This window comes from Erinaceus europaeus, chromosome 9, assembly GCF_950295315.1.
Source record: "Erinaceus europaeus chromosome 9, mEriEur2.1, whole genome shotgun sequence".
In the NCBI taxonomy this organism is placed as follows: Eukaryota; Metazoa; Chordata; class Mammalia; order Eulipotyphla; family Erinaceidae; genus Erinaceus; species Erinaceus europaeus.
Window position 1 is genome coordinate 103,986,798 of NC_080170.1, and position 14,884 is coordinate 104,001,681.

The 14,884-nt window shown below is 42.6% G+C and overlaps 1 long non-coding RNA gene across 1 annotated transcript; it reads left to right on the forward strand.

Annotated features, from left to right (window-relative positions):
- The first annotated feature begins 7,892 nt into the window (after window positions 1–7,892).
- Window positions 7,893–12,341, forward strand: LOC132540478 (uncharacterized). Its single transcript, XR_009551678.1, has 4 exons — window positions 7,893–7,983; window positions 10,503–10,585; window positions 10,750–10,826; window positions 12,079–12,341. It is a non-coding gene; the product is annotated as an uncharacterized LOC132540478 (long non-coding RNA).
- Window positions 12,342–14,884: the final 2,543 nt, after the last annotated feature.

The window sequence follows — 14,884 nt, forward strand, 5'->3', positions numbered from 1 at the left end:
GGACATATCATAATGGTTATTCAAAAGACTTTCATGCCAGAGGCCTCAAGGGTCTCAGTAGTACAGCACTGAAGTCCCCCTTCCCCAGTGTTGTAGCGTGCCCAGTGTTGTGGCGTGCCCATGACTCAGACCTGCATTTTACACATGGAAAGCAGGCACTCTCCCAAATGAGCTGACTTATCAGCCTGCATGATTGATACTTGAGTCCCACTGGAGAATGTTTCATGTGGATGAAAATCCTGGTAAGACAGTTGTTGTCATTTTGTGGATGTGAATTCAGTGGCTCCCAGCTCCATCCTGGCCTCAGCTTAAGTTTTAAAAACTAATTCTCCCTGCATTAATCTGAAAAGATCTTCAAACAAAAGCTCAACATCTGAGTCTATTTATTGAGTGTGCAGCTGTGTCAATCAGCCAAGACAAAGCGAGGCTTCCTGGTCAGCCCACAATGGGCTGCAGGTAGTCTTGCAAACAGAGACACAACAAGACGGGTCTTTTCATGGGGCCAGCAAACCTCCTTCCAATAAGGAAGGGCTGGAGCTGAGGGGTCAAGAGAAAGGGAGGACTGGCCCACCCCCACCCTCAGCACACACAAGTGGGGGCTCAAAGATATGATCTGTAAGCCCATCAATTAGGGCTATTAAAAAGGTAATTAGCCCTCTCCCATGGAAACCAAGGACAGAGACGTGAAAAGGGGGAAATTCATTCCCGTGTGGTTACATTTTAATGTGACCAGTACACTTCAATAAAGAAGCAAGATGTCACTATGGAGAATGTCACTTGGTCAGTCTTAATGGAATGCGATATCAAGTCAGTTACATAGCTGTTTAACAACAACAACAACTTTTCATTTTTGAAAGAATTTTGATTATTTTTGGTTATCAATCAAACTCAAGATTCAAATCAAGGGGCCAGCCTGGGTGACAAGGAAGGAGTTGAGTATTCTTTCTTTCCTAGTATCCTTTCCTGAAGAGAATCATGGCAGGAAATGAAATCTGAGAAGTGTCAATAATAAACAATTTAACTTGGATTCTCTTGAGTGCTAAATTCAGGATTAATGTCTCTGTTCCCTCTCTTTTTAAACATGTGTGAATATTTTGGAAATAAGGCTCAAGAGAGAAAAAGTGAATAAAGAAAAGGCTGTTCTTATAATGAGATTTTAGAGAATCTGTAGAAATGGATTTAAAGTGTGCGATGCTCTGTGTAACAGTGACCAAGTTCACAAAAAATGTACTTACACAAACTGTGTGTCCACCTGCACACGGCGTGTACTTGCAAAGGGCAATTTAATTTTGTTTTGCCTTTTTCATCTCTCTTTCTCCTTCACTTTCCATTTCCACCTTAAATTAAAATGTATAATGATGCACAGGTCTTAAGTGTACAATTGAATTGTACATTGAATACCATACCTTTCAATTCATGAACATGGTATACTTTTAAAATTCATTTTTGTCAACAATCTTATATTATTTCAGATCTTGTTAAACTTATTTTTAGATATTACATATATTCTTTTAAAAAATATATTTTATTTATTGCTATTGTTATTGATGTCATCGTTGTTGGATAGGACAGAGAGATATGGAGCGGAGAGAGGAAGACAGAGAGGGGGAGAGAAAGACAGACACCTGCAGACCTGCTTCACCGCCTGTGAGGTGACTCCCCTGCAGGTGGGGAGCTGGGGACTCGAACCGGGATCCTTATGCTGGTCTTTGTGACATATATTCTTTTTTAAAAATATTTATTTATTTATTTTCCCTTTGTTTTTGCCCTTGTTTTATTGTTGTTGTTATTATTGTTGTTGTTATTGATGCCTTCGTTGTTGGATAGGACAGAGAGAAATGGAGAGAGGAGGGGGAGACAGGGAGAGAGAAAGATAGACACCTGTAGACCTGCTTCACCGCTTGTGAAGTGACTCCCCTGCAGGTGGGGAGCCGGGGGCTTGAACCGAGATCCTTATGCTGGTCCTTGAGCTTTGCGCCACCTGCGCTTAACCGCTGCGCTACCGCCTAACTCCCTGTGACATATATTTTTGTGCCATTACAGATGGTGCTTTGAAAATTTAATTCTGTAGTTGCTACTGATACATAGGGCTAGTGTTTGCATTTCTGACCATGAAATTCTCTGTGTTGTTAAATCTCTAACCAGTTCTACTAGTGAATCTATAGATCTTTTAGGATTTTCTATGTTATCAACAAATCAATTTCTTCCTTTCTTTCTTTCTTTCTTTCTTTCTTTCTTTCTTTCTTTCTTTCTTTCTTTCTTTCTTTCTTTCTTTTTTTCTTCCCAGCCCTTATGCTTCTTATACTACCTTATCACACTGGGCAGGCTCTCTAGTATAGTGCTAAATAGAAGTGACAAGAGTTGACATGTTTGCATTGTTCTCAATCCTAAAAAAAAAAAACCTGTTGAATAAGCTACTATTAAATATAATGTTAACTGGAGCCGGTGGTGGCGCACCTGGTTGAGCGATATGTTACAGTGCAATAGGACCCAGGTTTGAGCCCCTAGCCCCCACCTGCAGGGGGAAAGCTTTCCGATTGGTGAAGCAGGGCTGCGGGCGTCTATCTCCTCCTTCCCTCTAAATTTCTGGCTGTTTCTATCCAATAAATAAAGATTAAAAAAAATATGATGTTAACTGTAGATTTCTCATAGCTGTCTTCTTTAAATATTTATTTATTTATTCCACTTTGTTGCCCTTGTTGTTTTATTGTTGTTGTTATTGATGTCACTTTTGTTGGATAGGACAGAGAGAAATGGAGAGAGGAGGGGAGACAGACAGAGGGAGAGAAAGATAGACACCTGCAGACCTGCTTCACGGCTTGTGAAGTGACTCCCCTGCTGGTGGGGAGCCGGGGGCTCGAACTGGGATCCTTTCACCAGTCCTTGCGCTTTGTACCACCTGCACTTAACCAACTGCGCTACCGCCCAACTCCTCATAGCTGTCTTTTAACAGATAATTTATTCTTCATTTGTTGAGGTATTTTAAAAATCATGCCAGGTTATTTAATTATGTCAAATGCTTTTTCCTCATTTAAAATTTTTATTATATGATATTGTCCTAGGAGTATACTGATGTGGTAAATTAAAATGCTTGGTTTTAGATGTTGTATTCCTGGGATAAATCTTGAATAGCTATCTAATCTGGATTGGATTTGATAATGTTTGTTAAGTATTTTCTCTGTGATTCTGAAGGGTATTGATCTGCAGCTTTTATTTTTTGTAATATTTCTGTAAGTGTTAAGATGGCACATTTAGTTAGTTTTATGTGTCAAGTTGGCTAGACCGTAGTTCTCAGTCACTCAGTTAAGGTTGTTCATATGACGATGTTTTGTGGATGTGGTTAGCATCTATAGACAGTTGAGTTTGAATAAATGAGATTACTCCTATAATATGCTGGAGTTTGGGAGCCGGGCAGTGGCAAACCAGGTTATGCGCAAGGACCCAAGCCCTCCCTCCCCACCTGCAGTGGGGACGCTTCACAAACAGTGAAACAGGTCTGCAGGTGTCTGTCTTTCTCTCCTTTTCTCTATCTCCTTACTCTCTCTCAGAGTTTCCCTCTGACCTATCTAGTAAAAATTAGAAAGGAAAAGGAAAATTGGCAGCCAGGAGTGGTAGATTCATAGTGCCAGCACCAAATTCCAGTAATAACCCTGGTGGCAACAATGTGTGTGTGTGTGTGTGTGTGTGTTGGACATCATCTAATCAGTTGAAGGCCTTAAAAGCAAAACAGATTTATAAAGAAGTTCTGCAGCAAGGCTAAATTAAGAATTTCTGTTAGTTTCTAGCCTGTTAACCTGACCTATACATTTTCTTCTTGCCAGATCCCACTAATGCACTAGCCAAGAACTGACTGAAAATCAATCTTTTTAGGCTGGTAAGTTATCTGACCTGGAAGGGTACCTGTTTTGCCATGAGTACAACCCACATTTGAGCCTGGGCTGCACTGCGCTGAAGGACGCTTTAGTACTGTGGTGTCTTTCCCTCTGCCTCTGTCTCTTTCTGTCTGAAAAACTCAGCCTTGAGTGGTGAAGCTATGATGAGACAAAAACCACACAGCAAAATAAATCCATTTATCAAAATAAATACCCATGTGTATACTGTACATAAAGACATACAAATACAACTTACCTCTAGTTATCAATGTAAATGTATTAAATTTATATGCGTGCATATAAATATACAATTATCTGACATATTTAATGTTTATTCCACAAATTAAATATGTATCATATATTTATACACTTTATTTTCTCTATTTATTTGTCTCCTGGGTTATCACTGGGGCTCTGTAGCAGCACTAACTCTATTGCTTCTGGCAGCCATTTTTCTCATTTTATTAGATAGGACAGAGAGAAATTGAGAGGGGACGGGGAGATAGAGAGAGAAAGATAGACACCTGCAGACCTGCTTCACCACTTGTGAAAATTCCCCCCTACAGGTGGAGAGTGGGGGTTCGAATCTGGATCCTTGCTGGGGTCCTTGCGCTTAGTACTGTGTGTGCGCTTAACTGAATGCATCACAGCCAGGCCCCTGTTTATACATTTTACATGTGTATTGTGTTTTTATTTTAACTTATCATTCTTTTTTGCCACCAGGGTTATCTCTTGGTGCTTGGTGCCTGCATTACAAATCCATTGCTGCTGGTGGCCATTTTTTTTTCCTTTTTAATTTTTTTTTCTATTTTCATTTGACAGGACGGAGAGAAATTGAGAGACGAGAGGAGACAGAGAGGGAGAGAGTAAGATAGACACCTGCAGATCAGCTTCACTACTCATAAGGCATTCCCCCTGCAGGTGGGGAGCAGGGGTTCAAACCTGGATCCTTGAGCATGGAGAGAGAGAGAGAGAGAGAGAGCGAAAGAAAGAATGACACAGGGAAAGAGGGAAAGATCACAGCACTCAATCTTCCCTGTGTATGGGCTTGAACCTGTGTCAAATATGTGGCAACAGGGATCTATTGGAGGGCTGTGTTAGTATGTGTTAGGGTGGGTCTACTTCAGTGTTGTTCTTTAGGTGGGCATAACTCATTCTATGCAGAGTCCTTTCCTTAAGTGCTGTGGTAGTTTTTAGATTCTTACATGAATGTGTGAGGTTCTCACCAAGATGTCTGTCTCTTCTCTCAGCTTGGCAGGAACACTGAAGCCTTTCACCACTGAGTACTTCTGCTATCTTTGTTCAGATTCCACCCTATTGAATTTGCTATTTGATAGGCCCAGGGGAGGTCTATCTTGTACTACTCAAATGGAAAGAGAGGGAGAAAGAAAGAAAGGAAAAGGCATCACAACACTGAAACTTCCTCCAACATTATGAGGGCCAGGCTTGAACTGCATATGACAAAGCATGTATACAATCCAGGTGATCTGCCTTGCTTCTCAAAGCCCTAGAAATCTGTAAGTATAGTGCTAGCCCATAAAATCTTTCCATTAAGAGAATTTTATATATTACTTTATTTTTAGATAGTAACCCACACATACATGTTTTATTGGTCTTTTTTGAACCCCCTAGAATACTTCTGGAAGCATTTTACAGTTCAAACACCTTTCTAAAACTCAGTGACATCATGTCTGTCATTATGTGTGTTGCTGTCTCGCAGAGATTGGAAATGTTTTCCTTCCCCTCCACAAAGTAAAGGCTGAGAGGTTTGTCATTTCCTTCTAAAAGTAAGCACCTGGAAATATAGGCGATTAAACCTCAGAATACAGCCCTGAGGAAGTTAGTTAGATCTTAAATCTTGTCCTTGAGGTAGTACTTGCTTTGGGGGTAGCTAGGAGCATGCCTCACAACCTGGGACCACTTGACCTATCGTCATGATGTGAGGTCTTTGTTTAGTATATTTCTTCGTTGGCAGTCTGTAGGATTTTTTTTTTTTTTTTCTGATTTACTGCTCAGTAGGCAGTTTGTAGGATTTTTTTCTGATTTTTTTTATTAGTGATTTAATACTGATTTACAAAATTATAAGATATCAGGGGTAAAACTCCTCACTGTTCCCACCGCAAGAGTCCCGGAATCCCAATCTCTCCATTGTAAGCTACAGCAGTTCTCCCAAGCTTGCAGATATGGGTTGACTATTATTTCTACAACTATCTCTCTATATTTGTATACATTTGCCCTTGTTTAATTTTCTTAAATTTTGTTTTAGTTAGTGATTTAATAATGATCAACACAATTGTGGGATAAGAAGGAGTATAATTCCACACAGTTCCCAGCACCAGAGTTCCACATCCCATCCCCTCCATCAGGAGCTTTTCTATTCTTTATCCCTCTGGGGAGCAGGGACCCAGGGTCATTATGGGGTACAGAATGTGGAAGGTCTGGCTTCTGTAATTGCTTCTGGACATTGGCATTGACAGGTTGATCCATAACCCCAGCCTGTTTCATCTTTCCCTAGAGAGGTAGGGCTCTGGGGAAGTGGGATTCTAGGACACATAGGTGAGGTTGTCCGCCCAGGGAAGTCACGTTGGCATCATGCACCCACTTAGTGGCTGAAAAACATTAAGATATAAAGCAGAACAGACTTTTTAATAATTAGGAACCTGAAGATAAGAATATAATAGTTGAGATTTGGGATCTTCATGTTGGAAGAAGCTAGGAAGTCTATTTTAGATATATTCCAAGGGGCCCATGACTTTACTTATTTTTGCCTGAGCCAGACAGCTAACATGTAGATGGACTAAAAGTATTGTCTGGAAAGATGGTTGTCAGAGTTGGAGATAGGACTAGAAAGTTGTATCAGGGCAGAAAGTAGCTCCCAAATATAGGAAAAGTATATAATGCCATTAACTATAAACCTCAATGATCTGACCTAGGGTCCATGTCTTTTCATATTTAGTATGGAGCCCATGTAACCTCCACATTCCTGTCGGACTGACCTCACATTCCATGGTTACAGCTAGGAACATTCTAGGCTGCACTCATTTCAGGACCAGTCTTCCTCAGATAGATGTTGACCCAGCCTCCCTTCAGAAAGTGGGGTAGTTTCTACCATTGTTGTTCTATTTTGATGGCAAAATCCTATAGAGGCACACAAGAAGGCTTATGATGTTTCTGTTGGCGATGACCAGTGATGGTGGAGAGAGGGATCTGTTAAAGGTTTAGACCCATCATATCTATGTGGGAATCCCAGGATTCCCTGACTAGTGACCATTAGAGTGTGCTCATCTCTTGCCCTAATCCAGCTTTTGTAGTCCTTACTTTATCTGACAAAGTTAGATTTAGAGTGATTGCAGGAAGTGAGATGTTTTTCCTCTATTAACAGTTGTTGGTAATATTACTGCTATAAATAACAATTACTGTTCATTGACTATTTACTTTATCCCACAATTTGTTCTAAGAGCTTTACATATATTAACTCACTTGGCCCTCACAACCTTACGAGATGGGTATGTTTCTTCTCTTATATACACCAAGGAAGTTGGAGAGGTCATGTACCTTGCTCAAGGTCATACAGCCAGAGACCATCAGAGCCAGGTCTTCCTGCAGTTTATAATCTCAGCTTGGTTAGTGCATGCTGACCCAGGTGAGGGCACTGGGCTAGTCATGATTCTTTGTTGACTGCCAGTAGCCGTAGGCCTCAGCTGCTTCTCCTGTGCACATCCAGTGATGCCACACTGAGTTTTATGCCTACAGCTGGGAGTGAGCTAATGCCAGTGGTATGCAGCCTGCCAGGGGACTCTGTTCCTTTGAAAAGTGTCAGAACTGACTTCTCTTCTAGAAACTTCAGGTGATTCAGTTGATCCATCAGTGATTTTGGAAGCCAGGCTGTCCTGAAAATGTGGGTGGCAGGAGCTGGTTGCTTGTATGCTTGCAGAAGAGTTTAGTACCCTCTCTGAGCTATGTCTTGTGGGCTACCCTCCAGGAGCTAACACGTCACCACAGTCCACAACATTCTTTCTTCTGAACTCTGGAGGCGAAGAAAGCTGTGGTGGTTCAGAGACTGTCTCCAGGACAGGAAATATCTTGCTGGGATTGGACTTTGATTTCACAGGTACAATAAGGGGAAGGGCATCCAGGAGAAACGAAGAACTTCAGCACAATCCAGGGATGTGTCATGGTACAGGAGTTTGGGGAGCAGGAGAGATAAGAGAGTTAGGAAAAATGTGTATAAGGTGGTTGAGAGAGGGGCGAGGGACTCCCATGCTTGAGGTTCCCCATTCAATCACTAGGGTCCACATGTGCCGGAGGGAGTCGTGCTCTGGTATCTCCCTCGCATATAATAAATGAAACAAAGCTTTAAAAAATGTGTACAGATCTTATACATGTGGCTAGTTTGTTTTTATAAGGTAGGAGGTCAAGGTGAGATAAGTTTCATAACATATTTTTTTAGTCTTTAAAAATATTTTTATTTGTGCTCACTTTGGCAGCTCATATACTAAAAATATGTTTATTTATTTATTATTGGATAGAGACAGAATTTGAGAGGAGAGGGGGAGATAGAGTGGGAGACACCAGCAGCCCTGCTTCACCACTCATGAAGTTTTCCCCTTGTAGGTGGGACAAAGGGGCTTGAACCTGTGTCCTTGAGCACAGTGATGTGAATGCCAGGCCCCTAGTATATCTTTACTAGCTTTTCAGTGCATTGTCTTCTAGACTTAGCCCATAAGCACCATTGTTAAGTAGCACCCTTTTCAAGTAGAGTAAGAAAACACACACAGTTTACTAGTTACTGTCATTCTCCTCAATGCATCATGGTGGTATTTGGGGGTGTTTTTTTTTTCCAAAATTTATTTATTTATTCATTTATTTTTGTCATTCACTGGGCTTCTCTACTCCAGGCTGGCTTTTTCATATAGAGAGGCAGAGACAGAGAGAGATACCACAACACTGAAACTTCCTTGAATGTGGTAGGTACCATGCTCCAACCCGGGCCATGTGTATGGCAAAGAAAGCCCACTATCCAAGTGAACCATGATCTTTTGTCATTTATTTTATTTCAGATAGGGCGATAAAGAGTGATAGACAGACCAAGGGAGGAGAGACATCATAGTCCCATTCCACAGACTGTGGAGCTTTCGTCAGCACCACCCATGGTGTTCCCATGTGGTGCTGTGGCTTGAACCACATCCTTGTCTAGTTGTTACACCTGCACCAACACACACTGCTCGCTGAGACATTTATTCCTTGAAAGCCAATCAGGTGAACACTCCTTTTCTCATCTAAGACAAAGCAAAAGGCCCTTGGAGAATGGGACTGACATGCTTTGTGTAGAGTCTTTTGGGAGCCGATGTAAGACAGATCACTCCACTCAGCACATAGGTGAATGAACTGCAGTTTGCTTCTCTATGAAAAGAAACATACTCTGTTCAGGGAGCAAAACCCTCTTGGAGTGACTGTTGGATTCTTTAGTCCTACCTTTGCCTGAAGCAGGTCTGAGGTTGGTATGTACTAAACCATCCCTCACTTAGCCAGTCAGTCACAAACACAGTCTCCTTTCTGGTCCTCAGCCTGCCTCCTGAGCACACTCCTGCCTGGGGAGGGGACTTTGTATCTAAGTCCCCTCTGTCCTGCATACACAAACAGGAGCCCTGTCATTATTCCCATGTCACCTCCCTGACCACCCAACTTGAAGCACCTCTTTTTGCCCCATCCCTCTTTTTCACCTTGTCTAATTTCCTTTTATAGCCCCTGATCCAACCTGTATCTGCGCTGTTAGTGTCACACTTAACACTCTCATCTACTAATATGTAAGTTTCTTCAGGACAGAGGATTTTTGTTTTCTTCTTGTTCTCCTTCTTCTCCTCCCTTCCTTTTTATACTCCACCACCCCTCCTCCTCTTGTAATTTTTTTTTTTTTAGTATAAGGTTCTTACCCATGCCCAATTTCAATACTCCTAGGTTTACTTCTTCATTCTTATCATTTTATTTTTTAATTTTTTATTATCTTTACTTATTTATTGGATAGAGATAGTTAGAAATCGAGTGGGGAAAGGGGAGATAGAGAGGAACAGAGACAGAGAGATACCTGCAGCCCTGCTTCACCACTCACAGAGCTTTTCCCCTGCAGGTGGAGACCAAGGGCTCAAAGCTGGGTTCTTGTGCTTTGTAATATGTGCTCAACCAGGTGCGCCACCACCCCACCCCTCCATTCTTATTGTAGAGAGAGGGAGGAGAGATACCACAGCATAGAATTTTCTGCTAGTGCTACACCACTCTCCTGTGGTACCAGAACTCCAACCCAGATGGAGTGAAGCTAAGGCTCATACTATACTGGATGAGCTGTTCTCCCACCCTTCTCTGCTTCTTTTACTGTGGAATAAAAGACAGTATTTACCTCAGTAAGCATTTACCAGAGTAGGTGCTCTCTCCAATTTTATTGAAAGAATGAATGCATAAGTTCGGTTCAGAAGGGCAATCATTAAAACAAAACAAAACAAACAAACAAAAAATTAGCCTCAAAGATTCTATATCATCTCTCGCTTATGCTCCACAGACTTGGGTCAGAACCAAATCCAAGTGTGAAATATGGACAGTCTAAGGTCAGTCTCTCCTCTCCCTTTTCCCACCCAGGAAGAACAGAAGCTTCTGGAACTGGCTGCTGAAGCTGCCTCCCCAGGGGTCGAGGCCTGCTTTTGAGAAGGGCTTAGCTCCAGGTAAAACCTTTTTGGTTGTAAGGCTTTAGGGCTGGCATGCCATCCAAGTGTGTTTACTCCTTTGAGTGTGTGTTGACACACAGCACTATCTGCCATCTGTGGCTCTTTGGCCTTGTTTAACTATCTGCAAGATGGATGCCTCTGACTTGGCTTTTGAATTCCAGGTCTTTGACTTCCAGGGACTGACGGAGCAAGGCAACAAAAGCTGTTTAGACTCTGGGCTCCACAACTGTTTGACCTGGTAAATATGTAAATAAGAGGGAGGGGGTGAAAAGAAAGGAAAGGGGAGTCTGGCCCAAGCACTCCAGCTGTGGGTCCCCCAGGGGCCTGGTTGACAGCAGCCTAGTTACTGTGGGGCCAGCACACCTGTGAGGAGTTAATGAGTGGAATTCAGAGCAGCTGCTCCCACCAGGGCTGCGATTAGGACCCCATAGGGGCAGCCCTGCCCTGCTCCTGGCACACTCTGATGAAGGATTAATCTCAGCAGGCTGCCTGCATTCAGGGAGTCAGAGAAGTTAGTTCTAGGTGAGCTTCCTGGGGGCAGGGATATAGATATTAAAACTGTTTCTAAACCATAAAAGCTAACATAAAAATATTGGCAGAAGGGAGAGGAGAAGGGCTAGCTCCACGGATCCATATTCTAAACGCAGCATGAATCTTCTAGAGAATCAGAGTTCACGATCAGCAGAGTTCAACTTCCTCCCGACTCAGGAGGAGACACTGAGCCCCACAGGTCTAAAGGGACAATCAGAAGAAAATCGTTTCTTCGGGCAAGAAAAATATCACCAAGGACTTCCCTGAATACTCCTGCCAGCCCTGAGACAGCATAAATACTTCTTTTAAAAAATTGCTACCAGGGATATCCTTGTGTGCCAGGGAGCTTGGTGCCTGCATGAGGAATTCACCACTCCTGGAGGCCATTTTGCCATTCTCTTCTTTGTTTTTTCTTGTGGAGGAAGAGATAAGTTGACACAGGAGGGAAAGATAGAGAGGGAGAGAAAAAGAAAGACATCTTCATCCCTGCTTTAAAACACTTGTGAAGCTTCCTCCTGCAGGTGGGGAAGTAGGGGCTTGAATCCAGGCCCCTGCGGTGGTGATCTATGCACTTAACTAGATATGCCACTGCCTGCATCCCCATAAATACAGTTTTTTGTTTGTTTGCTTGATTGTCTGTTTTGCAGGACCAGAGCCTAGAAAATGAGCATTTTCACCACTCCAACTTTAACTTTTCATTCAGAGAAAAAGATGAAGAGAGGAAGCGATATCATGGCCTCAGAGCTTCTTCCTCCAGCCCCATATGATGTTGGGGCAAGGCAGGCATCCTACAAAGTTATCTATTCTGTCCTTAATAGTCTTTGTTTCATTTTTTTAAAATAGTTTTTTAAAATTATTATTATTAGTAAAAGGTGAAAGATTTATGTGATCTGAAGAGAAACCAGAGTATTATTATTATTAGTGACTTTATAATGGTTTACTAAATTATAACACTTTAGGAGTGGATCAGGGAGACAGCATAATGGTTTTGAAGAAGACTTCCATACCTGAGGCTTTGAGGTCCCAGATCAACCCCTGGCACCACAGAAGCCAGAGCTGTGCACTGCTCTGGTATAAAGCAGCAACAACAAAACACAGGTTTAATCTAGTGTGTGCGCATGCGCATGCGCACGCACACGCGCACACGCAGACGAATGTCTCGTGTAAGTTTCCCACTCATTCATGAGGTATGTAAGCTATCACACCTACCACCAAAGTCCTGTGTGCCTCACCCTCTGCTCAAAACAGAAAAAAAAAAAAAAGTCTGACAGATAATTGAATCTTTTAGGAGTTTGCTTGCGTTGGTTATCCAGGTTCAACATATGAGCAAAGTGATCTGTTTGGTGTCTTGACTCTTCTTTCACTGAGTGCCATCTATTCATTTTGTTCCAAATGATGCAATCTCATCTTTTAAAATTGCAGAGTAGGCAGCTATTAAAAATGGTGAATTGACCTTCTTCACCTCATCTTGGATAGAGTTTGAAGGAATCATGCTCAGTGAGATGAGCCAGGAAGAGAAGGATGAATATGGGATGATCCTATTCATAGGCAGAAGTTGAAAAATAAGAGCAAAAGAGAAAACACAAGTAGAACCTCAACTGGAGTTGGTGTACTGCACCAAAGAAAAGACTCTGGGGTGGGTGGGTGGGGGGAGAGTACAGGTCCAAAAAGGATGACGGAGGACCTGGTGGGGGTTGTATTGTTATGTGGAAAACTGGGAAATGTTATGCATGTACAAACTATTGTATTTATTGTCGAATGTAAAACATTAATTCCCCAATAAAGGTATTAAAAAAAGAAAGAAAAGAAAAGAAAAATAAGAACAGAAAGGAAAACACAAAACAAGACTTGGACTGGAGTTGGCATATTGCACCAAAGTAAAAGACTCTGGGGTGGGGGGTGGTGTCCAGGTCCTAGAGCCTAATGGCATAGGAGGGGGGTGCTGGATGACAATGTGGAAATTTGAGAAATGCGACACATGTACTAACTACTGTATTTACCGTCAACCATAAATGATTAATCCCCCCAATAAAGAAAAAAATGCAGAGTTGGGCTCCCTTGAGTATAGGTCCCATAACTGCTCTATCTAGCTACTGCCCGTGAGTGTTTTGGTTGCTTCCGTACCTTGGCTATTGTGCATAATGCAGCTATGAACATAAGGGTGCATATGTCCTTTCAAATTAGTGTTTTCCTGCCCTTTGGATAGATGCCTAGGAATGGTTTAATGCCCTTTCTTATTACAACTAAACCCTTTAAAATTCCTTTATCACAGTGGTCTAGTCTCATCTGAGGGTTGATGCCATGATGCGGTTTTGTGGTTGAAGGGTTGTGAGAGACTCTGAGAAGGATTCTGGCCATGCTGCTCCTTCAACTGTAGCTATGAGTGAACTCCCCAAACTTCTAGTCCTCCTCTATCCTGATTGATTGATTGATTGATTGATTTTTATTACTAGAACACTGATCAGCTCTGGCTTTTGGTGGTGCAGGGAATTGAACCTAGGACCCTGGAGCCTCAGGCATAAGAGTCTCTGCATAACATAACCATTATGCTATCCACTCCCCACCCCCTGCCACCCTGTCCTGATCTATAAAATGAGAACAAGGAACCTGTCTCTCTGTAACTGCTGGTCCTAAACACACTCACACTGTCTCTCTAAGTCATCCTGAAGGAAACGCCAAATCTGAGGTGTGTGATCTGCTTCTCCAGCGCCCTTCACAGTCCTCCTCTGTGCTGTGCTCTGGGCACTGCACTGGACAGCAGGTGTGGAAGAAGGATGGCAGCTCTAATGTGACTCATTTCGGTTCCATAGCATCTTCCTAGACACTATATGTGTCACCACTAGGCACCACCCATGCCAATATGTATGTGCTGGTGAGAGAAGGAAGTTCCATTTCTTGGGATCATCCGGGGTTGGGGGCGGCGAGATGACGCAGGTCTCTTTCATGCCCAGCCACCCACCCTGGATCTCCATGTCCTTCTCTGTGAAACGGAGAAGACAATCCTGAGCCACGTGTATGTCTGCCTGCTGTTGACAGGAAATCTCTTAACACTATCTGTATACCGGGAAAATGGTTTATTTATGGTGTGCTAAATAATATGGGCTGTGGAGATCTGTATCTCTCTCAAATCAAACCTCCCCTTCACCGTCTCCCGGCTGCTTTCACATCCTCAGAGCTTGTTGGCTATGTGCTAGAAAGCAGTTCAAGTGCAAGATCTGGTGCCTGTGAGGTCGCATTCTGGGTATGTGCTGACCTCCAGGTGTATAGATGGGGTCTCCTTCCTAAGAATATTTATTCCTTTCTTGCATTTAATTATATTCATTTATTTATATTTGATAAGGCAGAGAGAAAGTGAGAAGAGGGAGACAGATAAAGAGAAAGAGATAGAGATAGAGAGACCTGTAGCTCTGCTTCATCGCTTGTGAAGCCCCCTTCTTGCTCTCTTACCATCCCTAGCCTGCCATCCATAGGAGTCTAACTAGGATCCAATGGCATAAGGGCATGCAACAAGTCTCTGAGTGCAGTGAACTGCTAAGCTGAGGTTTTAGCAAGACTGGAATGGGTGGGCACCTGACTGAAGGCCCCCCAGTCTCACTCAGCCTGAGATGGACTGCATGTTAGTAATGCTCACGGTGTATGACAGAGAAGGATCCAGAAGGCTAACTAGATACCCAGACCACTCTGGATACCCCCCAAATCAGAAGAACCTGGGCTTGAACTCCAAATATATCCTATTACTTCCTAGAAGTGTGACCATTAGCTAGT